This window comes from Helicoverpa armigera, chromosome 1, assembly GCF_030705265.1.
Source record: "Helicoverpa armigera isolate CAAS_96S chromosome 1, ASM3070526v1, whole genome shotgun sequence".
NCBI classification, from domain to species: Eukaryota; Metazoa; Arthropoda; class Insecta; order Lepidoptera; family Noctuidae; genus Helicoverpa; species Helicoverpa armigera.
Genome location: NC_087120.1, coordinates 11,750,682 through 11,775,254, shown reverse-complemented (window position 1 = coordinate 11,775,254; position 24,573 = coordinate 11,750,682). Strand labels below are relative to the sequence as shown.

General features: G+C 36.9%; 1 protein-coding gene and 1 long non-coding RNA gene across 14 annotated transcripts in view; one reads left to right on the top strand and one right to left on the bottom strand.

The window, feature by feature from the left end:
- The window catches only part of LOC110376632 (coiled-coil domain-containing protein AGAP005037), a 283,012-nt gene that overhangs the window by 235,652 nt on the left and 22,787 nt on the right, over positions 1–24,573 (bottom strand). The window lies entirely within an intron of this gene.
- Positions 21,291–22,243, top strand: LOC135117638 (uncharacterized). The gene is made up of 2 exons (XR_010277022.1): positions 21,291–21,823; positions 21,901–22,243. It is a non-coding gene; the product is annotated as an uncharacterized LOC135117638 (long non-coding RNA).

Sequence of the window (24,573 nt, the reverse complement as noted above, 5' to 3'; positions counted from 1 at the left end):
GATTCTTGTTGCATGTCAGCGAAGAAGTTCAGGCATCGTCCCTTAACTTTGGAGGAACACCGCGAGACGTCTCCAAGGACTGCACTGCACACGATTTTTCATATATAGCTTACACGCGAGGAGTACACGAGTCTTCGATCGTGCAAGCCATGTATGAAGGATTGTGCCGCATTATCCAACGAAAAATAAAAATAGAAGATATCACGAATGCAACACATTCTCGGAATATATTTTTTTATTTTAAATGTCTGTATCCTTGTATTTTTAATGAGTTCATTGAATATTTTGCAGCTACCTATGCAATTTTGTAGTGTAAATTTGAAAATAAATAATAATAATCATCAGTCATTGATTCTGAACCACCAGGTTTTTCTGCAAACTACTAAAAATGCAATCCTGTATAATAACAAATGAACATATATTATAGTCCATTCCATTAAGGTATTGTTAGGTATAGAAACTAGTTATATAAGTATCAACAAATCCAGGCTAAGCTTAAACCAAAAAATGCAAATATTTTGCAAACGGAGGTTTCTTACATGGCAAAACAGGGGAGCGCGGGCGACGGGGGAAGGACGGAGAACATCGGACACAAGGGTCAAACAAAATCCCCCGTCGACTGACGGAAAACTTACTACCTACGTAACTTTTTTTTATTTTATCCAATTCCAGGGATGTTGCGGTTATTTCGGGGAACAAATATATTATGACAAAATTTATTACTGTTTTTACTATGTTGAATAGATAATGTTTGATATTTTCTTGAGCAATGTGCATATCTAGCCTGTATTATCCTTTTGGAACCGACGGAAAAATTATTACATATTGTATAGATATTTACATTTATTGTTAATTCCAGTCAAGACCATCGTTCAAATAAGAGGACTAACGAAAAAATGCTCATGGCTCTCGTAATTCGGCTCATTTGGCTTCGTCATCCAACGCAGTCAGTTTGACGGATTACGAGATTCTTGTTGCATGCCAGCGAAGAAGTTCAGGCATCTTCCTTTTACAATGGAGGAACACCGCGAGACAAGAACTGCGTGGCAGACAATTTTTTCATATGTGGCTAACATTGGAAGTCAGTAAACGGGTCTCCGGTGTGAGCTACATTTAAAAGGATTGTGCTGCATCATCAAATGAAACGGAAGAATGCAAGATATCAGGAAGATAACATATTCAGCGCATTTGTGTATCTTTCATGTCTGTGTCTGTGTGTTTGGTATTAATTATTTATTTTGCTACCTGTGCAACATTTTATAGGTTTCATGTAATTCCATGTGATATAGTCTGACTCTTAGCTTTAACATTCCTTGATTTCATATATGTATGTATGTATGTATTGATTGATTGATTTGATCAGGACATTCGTACAATATACCAGTTGGGTACCAGAGCTTCCCTTAAATGAAATTGGTATACTTACTGTGGCATCAAAATTCATCTTTGCCAATATACTGTATATACGACTGAATTTACATGTATGTACCAAAAAAAGTGAATTCCAAAGCTTTAACCCCTACTAATAATATAAATGCGAAAGTAACTCTGTCTGTCTGTCCGTCTGTTACGCTTTCACGTCTAAACCACCGAACCGATTTTAATAAAAGTTGGTAAAGAGATAAATTTGACCTTGAGAAAGAACATAGGATAGTTTTAATCTCGGAATTTTGAAGAATTCTCTTCGAAACGCGATATAACAGAACTCTACGTGGGCGAAGCCGCTGGCGGAAGCTAGTATTAGAAATAAGCATAAAGGAATATAAAAGGACTAACGAAAACATGCTCATGGCTCTCGTAGACCATCATTCGCCTGAGTCATCCAATACAGGCCTTTAATGGTTTACAAGATTCTTGTTGCATGCCAGCGAAGAAGTTCAGGCATCTTCCCTTTACAATGGAGGAACACCGCTCCATCGCTTGAAAAATTTTCTCCCAGTTAACGTGAAGGCGACGCTTATGCAAACTTTAATCTTTCCCATAATCGACTATGGTGATGTTTGCTACTATGACCTGAATGCAGATCTGCTCAATAAACTTGACCGGCTTCTCAACAATTGCATTCGATTCGTTTTTAATCTCCGCAAGTACGATCATGTGTCAGCCTATCGAGCGCAACTTAAATGGCTACCGATAAGACAACGTCGTGTGATAAGGGCATTAACTACTCTTTTCTCTATTCTACACTCTCCCTGTACGCCTTCTTATTTAACTCCTCACTTCCAATATATATGTTCTCAACATAGCAAAAATCTCCGCTCCTCTAATAATCGTCTTCTTCACTGCCCTGCTCACCGGTCAGATATCATTCACTCTTCCTTCTTTGTTAAATCTATTCTTCTCTGGAATGAGCTACCTCTGGAAGTCAGGATGGTTAACAGTCGTTATACATTCAAAAAGAAATTACGCGACCACATCCATAGGAAATTGGCAGAATCGCTACCGTAGATTGTTTTTTTTTATCTATTTCTTTATCTCTCCTGGCAATTATAATATGTATGTATGTACGTATATTATGTATAATTATCTATATATATATTGTATACTTTTAATCTAACTATCCAAACAAAAACCTTGCACCTACCACTGCTATTTCTCCACCACCTAAAGGTAGACTGGGAGAAAACGCCTAAGGCGTTAAGTCAGCCATTGTACGAAATGTGCATGAAGTATAAATAAATAAATAAATAAACACCGCGAGACGTCTCCAATGACTGCACTGCGCATGATTTTTCATATATAGCTTACACGCGAGGTAGTACACGAGTCTTCGATCGTGCAAGATATGTTTGAAGGATTGTGCTGCATTATCCAACGAAAAATAAGAATGCAAGATATCAGGAAGACAACGTATTCTGCGCATTTCTTTATTTTCAATGTCTGTGTATTTTGTACCTGCACAATCGTTTTAGGTTTAATACAGTTCTATGTAATTGAGTCTTGCTCTTAACTAAGTACATTTAAAATACAATTGATTGATTTTAGGAATATGCTTTACCTTTCAAACCCGATGTCGTTTGTTGCATGTCAGCGAAGAAGTTCGTCATCTTCCCTTCACAATGGAGGAACACCGCGAGACTGGACACCGAATACTGCACTGCACACGATTATTTTATGAGATGCCAACACGTGAAGATATGAAATGACTCTTCCGTGTCAGCCTCACATGAAAGATTGTGCTGCATTATCCAACGAGACAGCATGTCAGCGAAGAAGTTAAGGCATCTTCCCTTCACAATAGAGGAACACCGCCAGACTGGACACCGAGGACTGCACTGCACACAATATAGTGCACGCGATTGTTTTATGTCCCGCTAACACGCGATGATGATTCTACCGTGTAAGCCTCACATAAAAGATCGTGCTGCATTATCCAACGAAACAGAAGAAGCCAAGATTTTAAAACATTGAGAATTTTAACTGTACCTAGTTTATACATATTGGTCCTCTTAAGCCATTTTGCGAAGTATGTACATGAGTTTGAAACACAAGAGGAACGTAAGATTAGAGAGAGCACGCGAAGTAAAATCTTTAAACAACATATAGTTCCTAAATTTAAAGTAGTAGAACATTGCTCGAAGTACCGAGCTGTAGAAGTTGCCATCTGAACTTAAAACACTAATTTATAACACCCACCTGTTCAAAGCAAAGTTAAAAGCCTTTTTATTAGAAAAATGTCTGTATCATAATATCGGAACTAAGTAATGTTACAAAATCATAAATGTATTCTCTGTTATTTTATATTTTGGTATCTTTTGACATGAATTCATATTTAATATTGATTTTTTATGTGCATGTTATGTAATTCTACACAATGGAAATTGTTACTGAATAAATAAATGATGATGATGAGATATCAGGAAAGCAACACATTCTGGGAATAAGTATATTTTTTATTTTCAATGTCTGTGTCTTTGTATTTTGAAGGGAATTCATTGTATATTTTGCAGCTACCTATGCAAAATATGTCTGAATCGTTATTGCAATTTTGTAGTGTACCTTTGAAAAAAATAATAATTACTTATACCTAATGCAGATATGTTCTGTCATTGATTCTGAACCACTAGGTTTTTTTGCGCACTGTTTAAAATGCAATCCTGTATAATACAAAATGTATAAATAGTACCGTCCGTCCCATTAAGGTATTGTAAGGTATCAATACTTAATTATTTAAGTTTCAACAAATACAGGCTAAACTTAAAAAAACCCTTTAAAACAAGTACAAATATTTTGCAAAAGGAGGTTACTTACATGGCAATACAGGGGAGCGCGGGCGACGGAGTTAAGACGAAGAACATCGGACACAAGGGTCAAACAAAATCCCCTGTCAGTCATTTCCCCAAAATGGTGTTGTAACTTTTTTTTTATTTTATCCATTTCCAGGGAAGTTGCGGTTATTTCGGGGAACAAATATATTATTTTAAAATTTATTACTATTTTCACTATGTTGAACAGATAAAGTTTGATATTTAACTGAGCCATGTGATTATCAAGCCTGTATTATCCTTTTGGGACCGACGGAAAAATTATTAAATATTGTATAGATATTTATATTTATTGTTTATTCCAGTCTAGCCCACAGTTCAACTTAGAGGACTAACGAAAATATGCTCATGGCTCTCGTAGTCCATCATTCGGCTGCGTCGTCCAACGCAGTCAGTTTGATGAATTACGAGATTCTTGTTGCATGCCAGCGAAGAAGTTCAGGCATCTTCCTTTAACTATGGAGGAACACCGCGAGACGTCTCCAAGGGCTGCAATGCACACGATTTTTCATACACAGCTTACACACGAGGTAATACACGAGTCTTCGATCGTGCAAACTGTGTATGAAGGATTGTGTTCCATTATCCAACAAAACAGAAGAAGGCAAGATATAGTAAGACAACATATCCTAAGCATTTGTTTATTTTCCATGTCTGTGTGTGTATGTGCATTTGGTGACGAATTATTTTGCAGGTACCTGTACAATAGTTTTTAGGTTAATATTCTATGTAATCATTAAAGTCCTACTAATCCGACTTATATTATGATCTAAAAAAAATATTTTATTTGCATTCCACAATGTATAAAGTAGGTGTCAGAATTTGGCTTAGAGCTAGGTACAATTTTGCTGAAATAAAATAAAACTTACCTACAAATAAAATAATAATTATTAAATGTATAAAGAAAAAAAAATTGACTCAATTGTATGTTGACAGAGTGGAAAAATTATTACACATTACATGTATTGTTCATTCCAGTCAAGACCATTGTTCAACTAAGAGGACTAACGAAAAAATGCTCATGGCTCTCGTAATCCATCATTCGACTGAGTCATCCAACGCAGTCCTTTGATGGATTACAAAATTCTTGTTGCATGCCAACGAAGAAGTTCAGGCATCAGCTTCTCGTTACAGTGCAGGAACACCGCAAGACAACTAAAAGAACTGCGTGGCAGAACTGGCAGACAATTTTTTCATTATGTGGCTTACATTGGAAGTTAGTAAACGAGTCTCCAGTGTGAGCTACATTTGAAAGAATTGTGCTGCATCATCAAATGAAACAGAAGAATGATATCACGAAGATAACATATAGCATTTGTTTATCTGTAATGTGTTTGTCTGTGTGTTTGGTATTAATTATTTATTTTGCTACCTGTGCAACATTTTATAGGTTTCATGTAATTAATTAAATGTGATATAGTCTGACTCTTAGCTTTAACATTCCTTGATTTCATATATGTATGTATGTACGTATTGATTGATTGATTTCAGGACATTCGTACAATATACGAGTTGGGTACCAGAGCTTCCCTTAAATGAAATTGGTATACTTACTGTGGCATCAAAATTCATCTTTGCCAATATACTGTATATACGTCAGAATTTACATGTATGTACAAAAAAAAGTGAATTCCAAAGCTTTAACCCCTACTAATAATATAAATGCGAAAGTAACTCTGTCTGTCTGTCCGTCTGTTACGCTTTCACGTCTTAAACCGGCGGGCGAACCGATTTTAATAAAAGTTGGTACAGAGATTTTGACCTTGAGAAAAAACATAGGATAGTTTTAATCTCGGATTTTTGAAGAATTCTCTTGGAAACGCGATATAACAGAACTCTACGTGGGCGAAGCCGCTGGCGGAAGCTAGTATTAGAAATAAGCATAAAGGAATATAAAAGGACTAACGAAAACATGCTCATGGCTCTCGTAGACCATCATTCGCCTGAGTCATCCAATACAGGCCTTTAATGGTTTACAAGATTCTTGTTGCATGCCAGTGAACAAGTTCAGGCATCTTCCCTTAACTATGGAGGAACACCGCGAGACATCTCCAAGGCCTGTACTGCACATGATTTTTCATATATAGCTTACACGCGAAGTAGTAACACGAGTCTTCGATAGTGCAACCTATGTATGAAGGATTGTGCTGCATTATCCAGCGAAAAAGAAGAATGCAAGATATCAGGAAGACAACATATTCTGCGCCTTTCTTTATTTTCAATGTCTGTATATTTTGTACCTGCACAATCGTTTTAGGTTAAATACAGTTCTATGTAATTAAGGCTTGCTCTTAACTAAGTACATATAAAATACAATTTATTGATTTTAGATTCCTAAAATCAATAAATTGTATTTTATATGCAAAGCATATTCATGCTTTACCTTTCAAACCCGATGTCGTTTGTCCTTGTCCTAGGCCTAAGTAGTTTATTCTGCTCAGTTTTTCAACAATTTTTGATAAAGCAAGCCAACATTATCTTCACAATTATTTTATTAATTTTTCACCTGCGTCCAGAGATAACTACTTGCCGTAGCCGGTGACAAACTACTCAATATACCCTGAGTCTAAGCTATCTAAGCTCTCCTTACTCCTCCTACTTTTGAACCATCATTTACAAAATACAAAAAAAATCTCGAATGTAGGACTTTATGTTCTAAGAAAACCATCTACATTGATTGTTGATTTAGTCAAGACTATTGTTCAACTAAGAGGACTTAGAAATAGCTCATGGCTCTCGTAAAACATCACTCGTGTTAGTCATACAACGAACATCTTTGATGTTTTAGAAGATCCTTGTAGCATGTCAGCGAAGAAGTTCGTCATCTTCCCTTCACAATGGAGGAAAACCGAGGACTACACTGCACATGATTTTTTACGTGCTGCTAACACGTGAAGATATGAAATGAGTCTGCCGTGTCAGCCTCACATGAAAGATTGTGTAGCATTATCCAACGAAACAGCATGTCAGCGAAGAAGTTCAGGCATCTTCCCTTCACAATGGAGGAACACCGCGAGAATGGACACCAAGGGCTGCACTGCACATGATTTTTTTAGTGCTGCTAATACGGGAAGATATGAAATGAGTCTACCGTATCAGCCTCACATGAAAGATTGTGCTGCACTATCCAACGAAACAGAAGAAGGCAAGATATGGTAAGACAATGTATCCTAAGCATTTGTTTATTTTCCGTGAAGGGAACCTAAATTATTACCTAATTTGAGTTCTCATAAATATTTTACTCACTTATAAAAAATGTATGGCGACTATTTCTATCTTTCGTTTTTTTTCTTAACTAGGCATTTGCTGTCTTTAATTAGCTGACCAGCCAAGTATCCGCTACAAAAGTTAGTGTTCAGTTCCCATAAAGCGTTATATCTACAGTATTAAAGAAAGTAAATATTTTTTGTCCTTAATTTAAAGAACATATTGTAATGTTTGTTTTAATAATAATTACATTACATTTTATACCGTGCTTAAGCTCATGTCAGTACCATAACTATTTATTTCACTTCGAGTCGGGGGGTGTCTTTAATTATGTGTCCATGACTGTATATGTGATAATAGATATAAAATAGATCTCAGTGGCGTGCACTTGGAGAGGCCTATGTCCAGCAGTGGACTGCGATAGGCTGATGATGATGATGATGATGATGATGATGACTGTATATGTCACCGGAAAATAACAAGATCCGTAAGTTTATCAATTTACTAGGAAGTTTATAAACTTTCGTAAGATTCTAAACGGGAGATAAATTGTAATATCTTACGTCCACGTTTTCGTAATAGCTAGCTAGCTAGCTACAATTTTGCTGAAATAAAATAAAACTTACCTACAACTAAATTAAACTAAAAAAAAATATTATTAAATGTATATAGAAAAAAAAATTGACTTAATTGTATTAACTATATATATTAGTAATTCTATATTGTATGTTGACGGAGTGGGAAAATTATTACACATTGTATAGTATATGTATTATTAGACATTACATGTATTTTTCATTCCAGTCAGACCATTGTTCAACTAAGAGGACTAACGATAAAATGCTCATGGCTCTTGTAATCCATCATTCGGCTGAGTCATCCAACACAGTCCTTTGATGGATTTAAAGATTCTTGTTGCATGCCAGCGAAGAAGTTCAGGCATCTTCCTTTAACTATGGAGGAACACCGCGAGACGTCTCCAAGGCCTGCAATGCACACGATTTTTCATATACAGCTTACACGCGAGGTAGTACACGAGTCTTCGATCGTGCAAACTGTGTATGAAGGATTGTGTTGCATTATCCAACAAAACAGAAGAAGGCAAGATATAGTAAGACAACATATCCTAAGCATATTTTCCATGTCTGTGTGTGTATGTGCATTTGGTGACGAATTATTTTGCAGGTACCTGTACAATAGTTTTTAGGTTACTATTCTATGTAATCATTAAAGTCCTACTAATCCGACTTATACATTGATCAAAAAAAAATATTTTATTTGCATTCCACAATGTATAAAGTAGGTGTCAGAATTTGGCTTAGAGCTAGGTACAATTTTGCTGAAATAAAATAAAATTTACCTACAACTAAATTAAACTAAAAAAAATATTATTAAATGTACATAGAAAAAAAAACTTAATTGTATGACTTAATTGTATGTTGACAGAGTGGGAAAATTATTACACATTGTATAGTATATGTATTATTAGACATTACATGTATTTTTCATTCCAGTCAGACCATTGTTCAACTAAGAGGACTAACGAAAAAATGCTCATGGCTCTTGTAATCCATCATTCGACTGCGTCATCCAATGCAATCATTTGATGGATTTAAAGATTCTTGTTGCATGTCAGCGAAGAAGTTCAGGCATCGTCCCTTAACTTTGGAGGAACACCGCGAGACGTCTCCAAGGACTGCACTGCACACGATTTTTCAAATATAGCTTACACGCGAGGTAGTACACGAGTCTTCGATCGTGCAAGTTATGTATGAAGGATTGTGCTGCATTATCCAACGAAAACGAAGAATGCAAGATATCAGGAAGACAACGTATTCTGCGCATTTCCTTAATTTCAATGTCTGTGTATTTTGTACCTGCCCAATCGTTTTAGGTTTAATCCAGTTCTATGTAATTGAGTCTTGCTCTTGACTAAGTACATATTAAATACAATTTATTGATTTTAGGAATATGCTTTACCTTTCAAACCCGATGTCGTTTGTCCTTGTCCTGGGCCTAAGTAGTTTATCCTGCTCAGTTTTTCAACAATTTTTGAAAAAGCAAGCTAACATTATCTGCACAATTATTTTGTTTATTTTTCACCTGCGTCCAGAGATAACTACTTTCCGTAGCCGGTGACAAACTACTCAATATACCTACCCCGGGCCTAAGCTATCTAAGCTCTCCTTATTCCTCCTACTTTTGAACCATGATTTTAAAAAAATACGTTAAAAATCTCGAATGTAGGGCTTTATATTCTAGGAAAACCATCTACATTAATTGTTGGTTCGTAAAACATCATTCGTGCTAGTCATCCAACGATCATCTTTGATGGTTTAGAAGATCCTTGTAGCGTGTCAGCGAAGAAGTTCGTCATCTTCCCTTCACAATGGAGGAACATCGCCAGACTGGACACCAAGGACTGCACACTAGTGCACGCGATTGTTTTATGTGTCGCTAACACGCGAAGTTGATTCTACTGTGACAGCCTCACATAAAAGATTGTGCTGCACTATATAACGAAACAGAAGAAGGCAAGATATAGTAAGACAACGTATACTAAGCATTTGTCTATTTTCCATGTCTGTGTGTGTATGTGCATTTGGTGACCAATTATTTTGCAGGTACCTGTACAATAGTTTTTAGGTTGATAATATTCTATGTAATCATTAAAGTCCTACTAATCCTGCTGATATAATGATCCTGAAAATATTATTTTATTTGCATTCCACAATGTATAAAGTAGGTGTTAGAAATTTGGCTTAGAGCTAGGTACAATTTTGCTGAAATAAAATAAAACTTACCTGCAACTAAATTAAACTAAAAAAAATATATTATTAAATGTATATAAAAAAAAATATTTGATTTAATTGTATGTTGACAGAGTGGGAAAATTATTACACATTGTATAGTATATGTATTATTAGACATTACATGTATTGTTCATTCCAGTCAAGACCATCGTTCAAATAGAGGACTAACGAAAAAATGCTCATGGCTCTCGTAAACTATCATTCGACTGAGTCATCCAACACAGTCCTTTGATAGATTACAAGACTATTGTTGCATGTCAGCGAAGAAGTTCAGGCATCTTCCCTTCACAATGGAGGAACACCGCAAAACGTCTCCAAGGACTGCACTGCACACGATTTTTCATATATAGCTTACACGCGAGGAGTACACGAGTCTTCGATCGTGCAAGCCATGTATGAAGGATTGTGCCGCATTATCCAACGAAAAATAAAAATAGAAGATATCAAGAATGCAACACATTCTCGGAATATATTTTTTTATTTTCAATGTCTGTATCCTTGTATTTTTAAACGAATTCATTGAATATTTTGCAGCTACCTATGCAATTTTGTAGTGTAAATTTGAAAATAAATAATAATAATCATCAGTCATTGATTCTGAACCACCAGGTTTTTCTGCAAACTACTAAAAATGCAATCCTGTATAATAACAAATGAACATATTTTATAGTCCATTCCATTAAGGTATTGTTAGGTATAGAAACTAGTTATATAAGTATCAACAAATCCAGGCTAAGCTTAAAACAAAAAAAAAATGCAAATATTTTGCAAACGGAGGTTTCTTACATGGCAAAACAGGGGAGCGCGGGCGACGGGGGAAGGACGGAGAACATCGGACACAGGGGTCAAACAAAATCCCCCGTCGACTGACGGAAAACTTACTACTTACGTAACTTTTTTTTATTTTATCCAATTCCAGGGATGTTGCGGTTATTTCGGGGAACAAACATATTATGACAAAATTTATTACTGTTTTTACTATGTTGAATAGATAATGTTTGATATTTTCTTGAGCAATGTGCATAATATCTAGCCTGTATTATCCTTTTGGAACCGACGGAGAATTTATTACATATTGTATAGATATTTACATTTATTGTTAATTCCAGTCAAGACCATCGTTCAAATAAGAGGACTAACGAAAAAATGCTCATGGCTCTCGTAATTCGGCTCATTTGGCTTCGTCATCCAACGCAGTCAGTTTGACGGATTACGAGATTCTTGTTGCATGCCAGCGAAGAAGTTCAGGCATCTTCCTTTTACAATGGAGGAACACCGCGAGACAAGAACTGCGTGGCAGACAATTTTTTCATATGTGGCTAACATTGGAAGTCAGTAAACGGGTCTCCGGTGTGAGCTACATTTAAAAGGATTGTGCTGCATCATCAAATGAAACAGAAGAATGCAAGATATCAGGAAGATAACATATTCAGCGCATTTGTGTATCTTTCATGTCTGTGTCTGTGTGTTTGGTATTAATTATTTATTTTGCAGCTACCTGTGCAACATTTTATAGGTTTCATATAATTCCATGTGATATAGTCTGACGCTTAGCTTTTACATTCCTTGATTTCAAGTATGTATGTATGTTTCGATTGATTGATTGATTTCAGGACACTCGTGCAACATACGTGGCTGAATCTTCTCTACGCATCGGCCTACGGATGAACTTGGACAAAACCAAGGTCATGTTCAATGAACATGTTCTACCGGAACCGATTGCGATACACGGCGCCGTTCTCGAAGTTGTTCGGAAATATGTATACCTCGGGCAGACATTGCAGTTAGGTAGAAACAACTTTGAGGACGAGGTGAATAGGAGAATTCAGTTGGGTTGGGCTGCATTTGGGAAGCTACGTCGAGTCCTAACATCGTCAATCCTACAGTGCCTAAAGACGAAAGTCTTCAATCAGTGCGTCCTACCTGTCATGACTTACGGAGCCGAAACGTGGACACTGACGGTACGGCTGGTCCACAAGTTTAAAGTCGCTCAGCGGGCTATGGAAAGGGCTATGCTTGGCATTTCTCTGAGGGATCGCATCAGAAATGAGGTAATCCGTCAGAGAAAAAAGGTCATCGACATAGCCCACCGAATCAGCAAGCTGAAGTGGCAGTGGGCTGGCCATATTAGCCGAAGAACCGATAACCGTTGGGGTAAACGAGTTCTAGAGTGGAGACAACGCCTCGGCAAGCGTAGTGTAGGACGTCCTCAGGCACGGTGGAGTGATGACTTGCGCAAGACGGCTGGCAGGAGCTGGATGCGAGTAGCCGAAAATCGATCTCAGTGGCGTGCACTTGGAGAGGCCTATGTCCAGCAGTGGACTGCGATAGGCTGATGATGATGTGCAACATACCAGTTGGGTACCAGAGCTTCCCTTACAGAGCTGTTTAAATAAATTGGTATAGTTACTGTGGCATCACAATTCATCTTTGCCAATTTACTGTATATTAGACAGAACTTACATGTATGTACCCAACAAAGTGAAGTCCATGGCTTTAATACTAGAAATAAGCATAAAGGAATATAAGAGGAAAAACTAAAAAATGCTCATGGCTCTCGTAAACCATCATTCGCCTGAGTCATCCAATACAGGCCTTTAATGGTTTACAAGATTCTTGTTGCATGCCAGCGAAGAAGTTCAGGCGTCTTCCCTTCACAATGGTACACCGCGAGACGTCTCCATGGGCTGCAATGTACACGATTTTTCATATATAGCTTACATGCGAAGTAGTACACGAGTCTTCGATCGTGCAAGTTATGTATGAAGGATTGTGCTGCATTTTCCAACGAAAAATAAGAATGCAAGATATTAGGAAGGCAACACATTCTGGGAAAATATTTTTTATGTTAAATGTCTGTGCCTTTTGTACTTTGGAACGAATTCATTGTATATTTTGCAGCTACCTTTGCAATATGTCTAACTCGTTATTGCAATTTTGTAGTGAACATTTGAAAAAAAAATTACTTATACCTATGTTCTGTCATTGATTCTGAACCACTAGGTTTTTTTGCGCACTGCTTAAAATGCAATCCTGTATAACTAATACAAAATGTATAAATATTACCATCTGTCCCATTAAGGTATTGTTAGGTATCAATACCTTATTATATAAAATGCAAATATTTTGCAAGTGGAGGTAACTTACAGTCCAATACAGGGGAGCGCGGGCAACGGAGGAATGACGGAGAACATCGGACACAAGGATCAAACAAAATCCCCCGTCAGTCATATCCCCCAAAATGGTGTTGTAACTTTTATTTTATTTTATCCAATTCCAGGGAAGTTGCGGTTAGGTACTTCGGGGAACAAATAATATTATGACAAAATTTATTACTATTTTTACTGTGTTGAATAGAGAAAGTTTGATATTTTACTGAGCCATGTGCATATCTAGCCTGTATAACTATTTTGGGACTGACGAAAAAATTATTACATATTGTATATTTACTTTCATTGTTCATTCCAGTCAAGACCATCGTTCAAATAAGAGGACTAACTAAAAAATGCTCATGGCTCTCGTAATCCATCATTCGGCTGAGTCATCCAACACAGTCAGCAGTTTGATAGATTACAAGATTCTTGTTGCATGCCAACGAAGAAGTTCACACATCTTCCCTTAATTAAGGAGAACACCGCGAGACGTCTCCAAGGACTGCACTGCACATGATTTTTCATATATAGCTTACACGCGAGGTAGTACACGAGTCTTCGATCGTGCAAGCCATGTATGAAGGATTGTGCTGCATTATCCAACGAAAAATAAGAATAGAAGATATCAGAAAGGCAACACATTCTCGGAATATATTTTTTTTATTTTCAATGTCTGTATCCTTGTATTTTTAAACGAATTCATTGAATATTTTGCAGCTACCTATGCAATATGTTTGACTCGTTATTGCAATTTTATAGTGTAAATTTGAAAATAAATAATTACTTATAATGCCGATATGTTCTGTCATTGATTCTGAACCACCAGGTTTTTCTGCAAAACTGCTTAAAATGCAATCCTGTATAATAACAAATGGGCATATAGTATTATCCGTTCTATTAAGGTATTGTTAGGCATAGATACGAGTTATACAGGATATTAATTAAAATACCTCATTTTTCGTATTTTTTAAATGTAATGTACTAGTATTGTATCTTTCCAAAATGGTGATTTTGAAACAAGCAATTTTTTAAGTTGGTTTTACAAAACTGCCCCATACATTTCTTTTTCACCACAGTAGGTTAAACTTAAGTGATAAGAAATTAGTTCTGTGCAAATTTAAACAAAAAATTGTATTTCTTGAATACATTCTTGTTTTTGATCGAAAAAAAAGACTTATTGATGGGTAAAGTAACCATTCACGAATAATTTGATGTAAAAAAAAGTACTAGAAAAAGATTTTTTCATTACGAGATGCTTAAAAATCTCTTTCAAGGAAGATATTTTTCGGTATTTCGGAAAATTTTGTAAAACTGTAAATCCGTAAGATTTTGCTGAACATATATTGTGTTGTATTGATAGGTAGTGACCCAAGCTATCACCCCCTGCAGTATGTCGTGCTATTTACTGGACACCCTGTATAAGTATCAACAAATCCAGGCTAAGCTGAAAACAAAAAATGCAAATATTTTGCAAACGGAGGTTTCTTACATGGAAAATCAGGGGAGCGCGGGCGACGGGGGAAGGACGGAGAACATCGGACACAAGGGTCAAACAAAATTCCCCGTTAGTCATACCCCCCAAAATTATGTTGTAACTTTTTTTTTATTTTATCCAATTCCAAGGAAGTTGCGGTTATTTCGGGGAACAAATATTTATTATGACAAAAATTATTACTATTTTTACTGTGTTGAAAAGAAAAAGTTTGATATTTGTTTAAGCCATGTCTATATCTAGCCTGTATCTGCTTTTTGGGACCGACGGAAAAAATATTACATATTGTATAGATATTTACATTTATTGTTCATTCCAGTCAAGACCATCGTTCAAATAAGAGGACTAACGAAAACACGCTCATGGCTCTCGTAATTCGGCTCATTTGCCTGCGTCATCCAACGCAGTCAGTTTGACGGATTACGAGATTCTTGTTGCATGCCAGCGAAGAAGATCAGGCATCTTCCTTTTACAATGGAGGAACACCGCGAGACAAGAACTGCGTGGCAGACAATTTTTTCATATGTGGCAAACATTGGAAGTCAGTAAACGGGTCTCCGGTGTGAGCTACATTTAAAAGGATTGTGCTGCATCATCAAATGAAACAGAAGAATGCAAGATATCGGGAAGATAACATATTCTGCGCATTTGTGTATCTTTCATGTCTGTGTCTGTGTGTTTGGTATTAATTATTTATTTTGCTACCTGTACGACATTTTATAGGTTTCATGTAATTCCATGTGATATAGTCTGACTCTTAGCTTTAGCATTCCTTGATTTCATATATGTATGTATCTATGTATTGATTGATTGATTTGATCAGTTATACCAGTTGGGTACCAGAGCTTCCCTTAAATGAAATGAAAATTCATCTTTGCTAATATACTGTATATACGACAGAATTTACATGTATGTACCAAAAAAAGTGAATTCCAAAGCTTTAACCCCTACTAATAATATAAATGCGAAAGTAACTCTGTCTGTCTGTCCGTCTGTTACGCTTTCACGTCTAAACCACCGAACCGATTTTAATAAAAGTTGGTAAAGAGATAAATTTGACCTTGAGAAAGAACATAGGATAGTTTTAATCTCGGAATTTTTGAAGAATTCTCTTCGAAACGCGATATAACAGAACTCTACGTGGGCAAAGCCGCTGGCGGAAGCTAGTATTAGAAATAAGCATAAAGGAATATAAAACTAACGAAAACATGCTCATGGCTCTCGTAGACAAGTTTACAAGATTCTTGTTGCATGCCAGCGAAGAAGTTCAGGCATCTTCTCTTTACAATGGAGGAACACCGCGAGACGTCTCCAAGGACTGCACTGCGCATGATTTTTCATATATAGCTTACACGCGAGGTAGTACACGAGTCCTCGATCGTACAAGATATGTATGAAGGATTGTGCTGCATTATCCAACGAAAAATAAGAATGCAAGATATCAGGAAGACAACGTATTTTGCGCATTTCTTTATTTTCAATGTCTGTGTATTTTGTACCTGCACAATCGTTTTAGGTTTAATACAGTTCTATGTAATTGAGTCTTGCTCTTAACTAAGTACATTTAAAATACAATTGATTGATTTTAGGAATATGCTTCACCTTTCAAACCCGATGTCGTTTGTTGCATGTCAGCGAAGAAATTCGTCATCTTCCCTTCACAATGGAGGAACACCGCCAGACTGGACACCGAGGACTGCACTGCACACTAGTGCACGCGATTGTTTTATGTCCCGCTAACACGCGAAGTTGATTCTACCGTGTAAGCCTCACATAAAAGATTGTGCTGCACTATCCAATGAAACAGAAGAAGGCAAGATATAGTAGGACAACGTATCCTAAGCATTTGTTAATTTCAATGTCTCTGTGTGTGTGTGCATTTGGTGACGAATTATTTTGCAGGTACCTCTACAACTGCTTTTAGGTTGAATATAATTCTAATCATTAATGTCCTATTAATCCTACTAATATAATGATCCTAAAAATACTTTTTTGCGTTCCACAATGTATAAGTAGGTGTTAGAAATTTGGCTTAGAGCTAGGTACAATTTTGCTGAAATAAAATAAAACCTACCTACAACTAAATTAAACTAAAAAAAAAAAATTATTAAATGTATATAGAAAAAAATATTGACTTAATTGTATGTTGACAGAGTGGGAAAATTATTATACATTGTATAGTATATGTATTATAACACATTACATGTATTGTTCATTCCAGTCAAGACCATCGTTCAAATAGAGGACTAACGAAAAAATGCTCATGGCTCTCGTAATCCATCATTCGACTGAGTCATCCAACCAACACAGTCCTTTGATAGATTACAAGATTATTGTTGCATGTCAGCGAAGAAGTTCAGGCATCTTCCCTTCACAATGGAGGAACACCGCAAGACAACTAAAAGAACTGCGTGGCAGACAATTTTTTCATTATGTGGCTTACATTGGAAGTTAGTACACGAGTCTCCAGTGTGAGCTGCATATAAAAAGATTGTGCTGCATCACCAAATAAAACAGAAGAATGCAAGATATCAGGAAGATTACATATTCTGCGCGTTTGTTTATTTTCAATGTCTATCTGTGTACTTTGTACCTGCACAATCGTTTTAGGTTTAATACAGTTCCATGTAATTACCTTTCAAACCCGTGACAACCTGTTTGTCCTAGTCCTGGGCCTAAGTAGTTTATCCTGCTCAGTTTTTCAACAATTTTTGGAAAAGCAAGCCAACATTATCTGCACATTTATTTTGTTTATTTTTACACCTGAGTCCAGAGATAACTACTTTCCGTAGCCGGTGACAAACTACTCAATATACCTACCCCGGGTCTATGCTATCTAAGCTCTCCTTACTCCTCCTACTTTTGAACCATCATTTTAAAAAATACGAAAAAAATCTCGAATGTAGGACTTTATATTCTAGGAAAACCATCTACATTAATTGTTGGTTGACTTAAAAATAGCTCATGGCTCTCGTAAAACATCATTCGTGTTAATCATCCAACGAACATCTTTGAAGTTTTGAAGATCCTTCTCGCATGTCAGCGAAGAAGTTCAGGCATCTTCATTTTACAATGGAGGAACACCGTGAGACTGGACACCAAGGACTACACTGCACACGATTATTTTATGAGATGCTAATACTCGTAGATATGAAATGAGTCTACCGTGTCAGCCTCTCATGAAAGATTGTGTTGCATTATCCAACGAAATAGCATGTCAGCGAAGAAGTTCAGGCATCTTCTACTCGCAATAGAGCAACACCTTCAGACTGGACACCGAGGACTGCACTGCACACTAGTGCACGCGATTGTTTTATGTCCCGCTAACACGCGAAGTTGATTCTACCGTGACAGCCTCACATAAAAGATTGTGCTGCACTATCCAATGAAACAGAAGAAGGCAAGATATAGTAGGACAACGTATCCTAAGCATTTGTTAATTTTCAATGTCTCTGTGTGTGTGTGCATTTGGTGACGAATTATTTTGCAGATACCTCTACAACAGCTTTTAGGTTGAATATAATTCTAATCATTAAAGTCCTACTAATCCTACTAATAAAATGATCCAGAAAATATTATTTTATTTGCATTCCACAATGTATAAAGAGTGTCCCGACACATTGTCCCGACACATTATTAGTTATCGGCACGAATCTTGAGCTCTGACCTACATCTGCGCAGAAGTGATTTATTAGCTCTTTGCTAAACCAATCCTGAGTGACGGCTACGACGCGATGCACTGGGGGCCAATCACCGCTTTAGCCCGCCCCCGCACCTCACCTCATACCACAAAAGGGACCCAATAAATTACTTCTGCGCAGGTGAAGGTCAGAGCTCAAGATTCGTGCCGATAACTATACAACTAAATTAAACTAAAAAAATAATAATTATTAAATGTATACAGAAAAAAAAATATTTGACTTAATTGTATGTTCACAGATTGGGAATATTATTATACATAGTATAGTATATGTATTATTACACATTACATGTATTGTTCATTCCAGTCAAGACCATCGTTCAACTAAGAGGACTAACGAAAAAATGCTCATGGCTCTCGTAATCCATCATTCGGCTGAGTCATCCAACGCAGTCCTTTGATGGATTACGAGATTCTTGTTGCGTGCCAGCGAAGAAGTTCAGGCATCAGCTTCTCGTTACAGTGCAGGAACACCGCAAGACAACTAAAACAATTGCGTGGCAGACAATTTTTTCATTATGTGGCTTACATTGGAAATTAGTAAACGAGTCTCCAGTGTGAGCTGCATATAAAAAGATTGTGCTGCATCACCAAATGAAACAGAAGAATGCAAGATATCAGGAAGATTACATATTCTGCGCGTTTGTTTATTTTCAATGTATGTCTGTGTAGTTCTATGTAATTAAGTCTTGCTCTTAACTAGGTACATATAAAATGCAATTCATTGATTTTATGAATATGCTTTACCTTTCAAACCCGTGACAATCTAGTTTGTCCTAGTCCTAGGCCTAAGTAGTTTATCCTTCTCAGTTTTTCAACAATATTTGAAAAAGCAAGCCAACATTATCTGCACATTTATTTTGTTTATTTTTACACCTGAGTCCAGAGATAACTACTTTCCGTAGCCGGTGACAAACTACTCAATATACCTACCCCGGGTCTAAGCTATCTAAGCTCTCCTTACTCCTCCTACTTTTGAACCATCATTTTAAAAAATACGAAAAAAATCTCGAATGTAGGACTTTATATTCTAGGAAAACCATCTACATTAATTGTTGGTTGACTTAAAAATAGCTCATGGCTCTCGTAAAACATCATTCGTGTTAATCATCCAACGAACATCTTTGAAGTTTTGAAGATCCTTCTCGCATGTCAGCGAAGAAGTTCAGGCATCTTCATTTTACAATGGAGGAACACCGTGAGACTGGACACCAAGGACTACACTGCACACGATTATTTTATGAGATGCTAATACTCGTACCGTGTCAGCCTCTCATGAAAGATTGTGTTGCATTATCCAACGAAATAGCATGTCAGCGAAGAAGTTCAGGCATCTTCTACTCGCAATAGAGCAACACCTTCAGACTGGACACCGAGGACTGCACTGCACACTAGTGCACGCGATTGTTTTATGTCCCGCTAACACGCGAAGTTGATTCTACCGTGACAGCCTCACATAAAAGATTGTGCTGCACTATCCAATGAAACAGAAGAAGGCAAGATATAGTAGGACAACGTATCCTAAGCATTTGTTAATTTTCAATGTCTCTGTGTGTGTGTGCATTTGGTGACGAATTATTTTGCAGATACCTCTACAACAGCTTTTAGGTTGAATATAATTCTAATCATTAAAGTCCTACTAATCCTACTAATAAAATGATCCAGAAAATATTATTTTATTTGCATTCCACAATGTATAAAGAGTGTCCCGACACATTGTCCCGACACATTATTAGTTATCGGCACGAATCTTGAGCTCTGACCTACATCTGCGCAGAAGTGATTTATTAGCTCTTTGCTAAACCAATCCTGAGTGACGGCTACGACGCGATGCACTGGGGGCCAATCACCGCTTTAGCCCGCCCCCGCACCTCACCTCATACCACAAAAGGGACCCAATAAATTACTTCTGCGCAGGTGAAGGTCAGAGCTCAAGATTCGTGCCGATAACTATACAACTAAATTAAACTAAAAAAATAATAATTATTAAATGTATACAGAAAAAAAAATATTTGACTTAATTGTATGTTCACAGATTGGGAATATTATTATACATAGTATAGTATATGTATTATTACACATTACATGTATTGTTCATTCCAGTGGCGGCGTAGCATCGGGTGGCACCCGGGGCGACTTTTATTGAGCAAACCCCCTCCCCAAAAACGACAAAATATAATCACGTAGTAAAAAAAATCATACTGAATTAACACTAAAGTACCCAAACAAGTTTGAAAAAACACTGAATAACCGAGTGTGTGAGGAAGCTGCGAGCGCAGCGAGCGTGAAATTTTAGATTTTTGGGACGTAAAAAGATAAGTAAATAAAGAATGAAGGGAAGGCTACTGTAGAGTGTAAGGGGCGAGCGCAGCGAGCGCGAAATTTTTGAGATTTTTAACACAAAAGTAGCCAAACTTGTTTGAAAAAAGCACTTTAAAGTAAAGAAGACGTGAGCGTAGCGAGCGCGCAATTTTTGAAATTTGGGACGCAAAAAGATTTGTAAAGAAATGTATTGCAAAGTGTAAGGCGCGAGCGCAGCGAGCGCGAAATTTTTGAGGTTTGGAACACAAAAGTACTCAAGCAAGTTTGAAGAAAAAACGACCGGAAAGTGAAGCAGCTGCGAGCGTAGCAAGCTCAAAATTTTTTGAGATTGGGGTCACAAGGGTCCCACCTTCGCTTACAAATAGCGTCTAACTGCCACACTCAGAGTGGATACTTAAATTAGTCCTAATGAGTCCTTAACTAATTATCATTAAATCTGTTAATGAACGATACATCCCAGAGACGAAATTTAAGGGTTCATTAGTTGATGACAGCTTTAAGTATCCGTAGGGCAGAGTATCGTCAAATTGTCTTTGATAATGCTTATCGATAAACGAAAGGTGTAGCCGCACCTTAGAATGTGAAATTATTTAGTAGCAAAAAATGTTATTTAAATACATTAAAACCTTGTATATCAACAATAGAAATAAGAATTTGTTAATTTCGGGATCGTTTTTACGTAAAAACACCTATTTTCATGTAAATGATATATAGTACATGGAAACTTTTTTCTGGTATCACTGTCAATATTGTACTGTCAGTGTCAAGGTTACGTTTAAAATTCTTGTTCCGTTAACCGTCAGGAAAGAAAAGTGTGTGGAAAAGTGTGATAAGCTCTGAAATAAATAGCTTTATCTTAACATATTATCATGGTAAGTTTCGTTTCTATGTACATTAGTAGCTGCACATATGTATTTGAAGAATTTAACTTGTGCTTGTTTCATTTTAGGAGTCTTCAGGAACAAGAGCCCCACGCAAACGTGTGGCTAATTTCACGGCGGACGAAAAAGCTTTGTTAGCACAATTAGTTATAAAGAGACCAATCGTGGAATCTTAAATAACAGATGGCAAGTCAGTCGCCAAGAAACAAGCAGCATGGGATAGTATAACACAGGAGTTCAATCAGGAATCAATCACCAACTTCCAGACTACGGGCTGCTTTGTGAAAGTTTAAGAAAACCCTCGAGAGACCTCGAGCACAGCAGCCGCGCTTGCGACCACTAGACCAACAAGGCAGTCAAATAAACTTTGTACTACATAATTGTTCAACAATTAAAAAAGTATTCGTCTTATTTTATGGATTTTTATTTATTAAAAATTATATTATGAGAAAAACCTATCAACTATAGATTGTCGCACCAAAATCCATTGCTGTTGGTTGTGTTTTCACGCCTTTCACTCATCAGGACAACATCATTCTCAATATGAAGAGATTTCCAGTTCATTGGAACCAAGCATCTTTCCACAGTATTCCACATTATATTTTATTTGGCTTCTATTGTAGTTTTCTTGTGCAGTTGAATTTGGTGATAAAAACGGTGTCAGTAGCACATTGCTAACTGCATACCCGCTGTCCCCTAAAATTATCCCTTTTAACACACCAGTATTCAGTCTTTGTTTACTTGCACTGCTGTTATAAATAAAACTATCATGGGTACTGCCAGGCCACCGGGCTACTAGATCATAACATTCCAAGTTTGTCCCAGTGACTGCTTGAACATTGATAGAAAAATACCCTTTTATATTCCTATAGACTTCTAAGGTTACTCCTCCTGGGCTTCTTATTTGGCCCCACAACTGTAAACCTTCTGGTATAGTCTACAAAATCAATAAAGTCAAGCAAATCACTCATCTTTACTTTATTGTTAAAACATTCCTATTCCTGAGACTTTTTAAAATATTTTATTTACTTTTATAACCTTAAACATAAATGTCAAAATCAATCATTAGAAAGTTAAGTAAAGGTTTTGCTTTACTTAACTTTAATTGTCATTAAGGGATGCTAACGGATCATTAATTGTCTCTGAGAGTGAGCTTTTTTAAATCTATACTAAGGAGCCACTTAAGTAACCATTAACTGACTCTGAGTGTGGCAGTTAATAGCTTAGAAATATCTACTGTAAAGTGATTTTTTTAATTGTTATTTTTGAGGACTTTCTAATTTAGCTCAGAATTGAGCACTAATTAAAAGAAACTAACTTTTTGCTAGATTGAGGACTCAAAAAGTAAGCGCAGAATATAATAGAAATGAAGAGAAATTCGCGAGCGAAGCGAGCGGAATTTTTTTTCAATACTTTGAGGAAATAATTTAAGTAATCAGATAAAAGCAAAAATACAAGAGAAGGGTGACAGTCGGACTGAGAGGGGTGACCACCTCGATGTCACACGTGCAGTGTTGTAGTTTTGTTTAAATTTGAATATCGCGCAGTAAATGATAATGATAGTGAGCCTAGGCTTCGCAGATTAGAATGGCACCCTTAGTGACTTGTCCCTTCTGCCCGCGCCATCCTGGTCATGCAGATAAGTGCCGACCAAGATGGCACCCCCCGAGACGTGGCACCCGGGGCGGACCGCCCCCTCCGCCCCCCCCTTTCGCCGCTACTGGTTCATTCCAGTCAAGACCATCGTTCAACTAAGAGGACTAACGAAAAAATGCTCATGGCTCTCGTAATCCATCATTCGGCTGAGTCATCCAACGCAGTCCTTTGATGGATTACAAGATTCTTGTTGCGTGCCAGCGAAGAAGTTCAGGCATCAGCTTCTCGTTACAGTGCAGGAACACCGCAAGACAACTAAAACAATTGCGTGGCAGACAATTTTTTCATTATGTGGCTTACATTGGAAGTTAGTAAACGAGTCTCCAGTGTGAGCTGCATATAAAAAGATTGTGCTGCATCACCAAATGAAACAGAAGAATGCAAGATATCAGGAAGATTACATATTCTGCGCGTTTGTTTATTTTCAATGTATGTCTGTGTAGTTCTATGTAATTAAGTCTTGCTCTTAACTAGGTACATATAAAATGCAATTCATTGATTTTATGAATATGCTTTACCTTTCAAACCCGTGACAATCTAGTTTGTCCTAGTCCTAGGCCTAAGTAGTTTATCCTTCTCAGTTTTTCAACAATATTTGAAAAAGCAAGCCAACATTATCTGCACATTTATTTTGTTTATTTTTCACCTGCGTCCAGAGATAACTACTTGCCGTAGCCGGTGACAAACTACTCAATATACCCTGAGTCTAAGCTATCTAAGCTCTCCTTACTCCTCCTACTTTTGAACCATCATTTAAAAAAATACAAAAAAAATCTCGAATGTAGGACTTTATGTTCTAAGAAAACCATTTACATTAATTGTTGATTTAGTCAAGACTATTGTTCTACTAAGAGGACTTAAAAAATAGCTCATGGCTCTCGTAAAACATCATTCGTGTTAGTCATACAACGAACATCTTTGATGCTTTAGAAGATTCTTGTAGCATGTCAGCGAACAAGTTCGTCATCTTCCCTTCACAATGGAGGAACGCCGCAAGTCTGGACACCGAGGACTGCACTGCACATGATTTTTTTAGTGCTGCTAATACGTGAAGATATGAAATGAGTCTACCGTGTCAGCCTCAC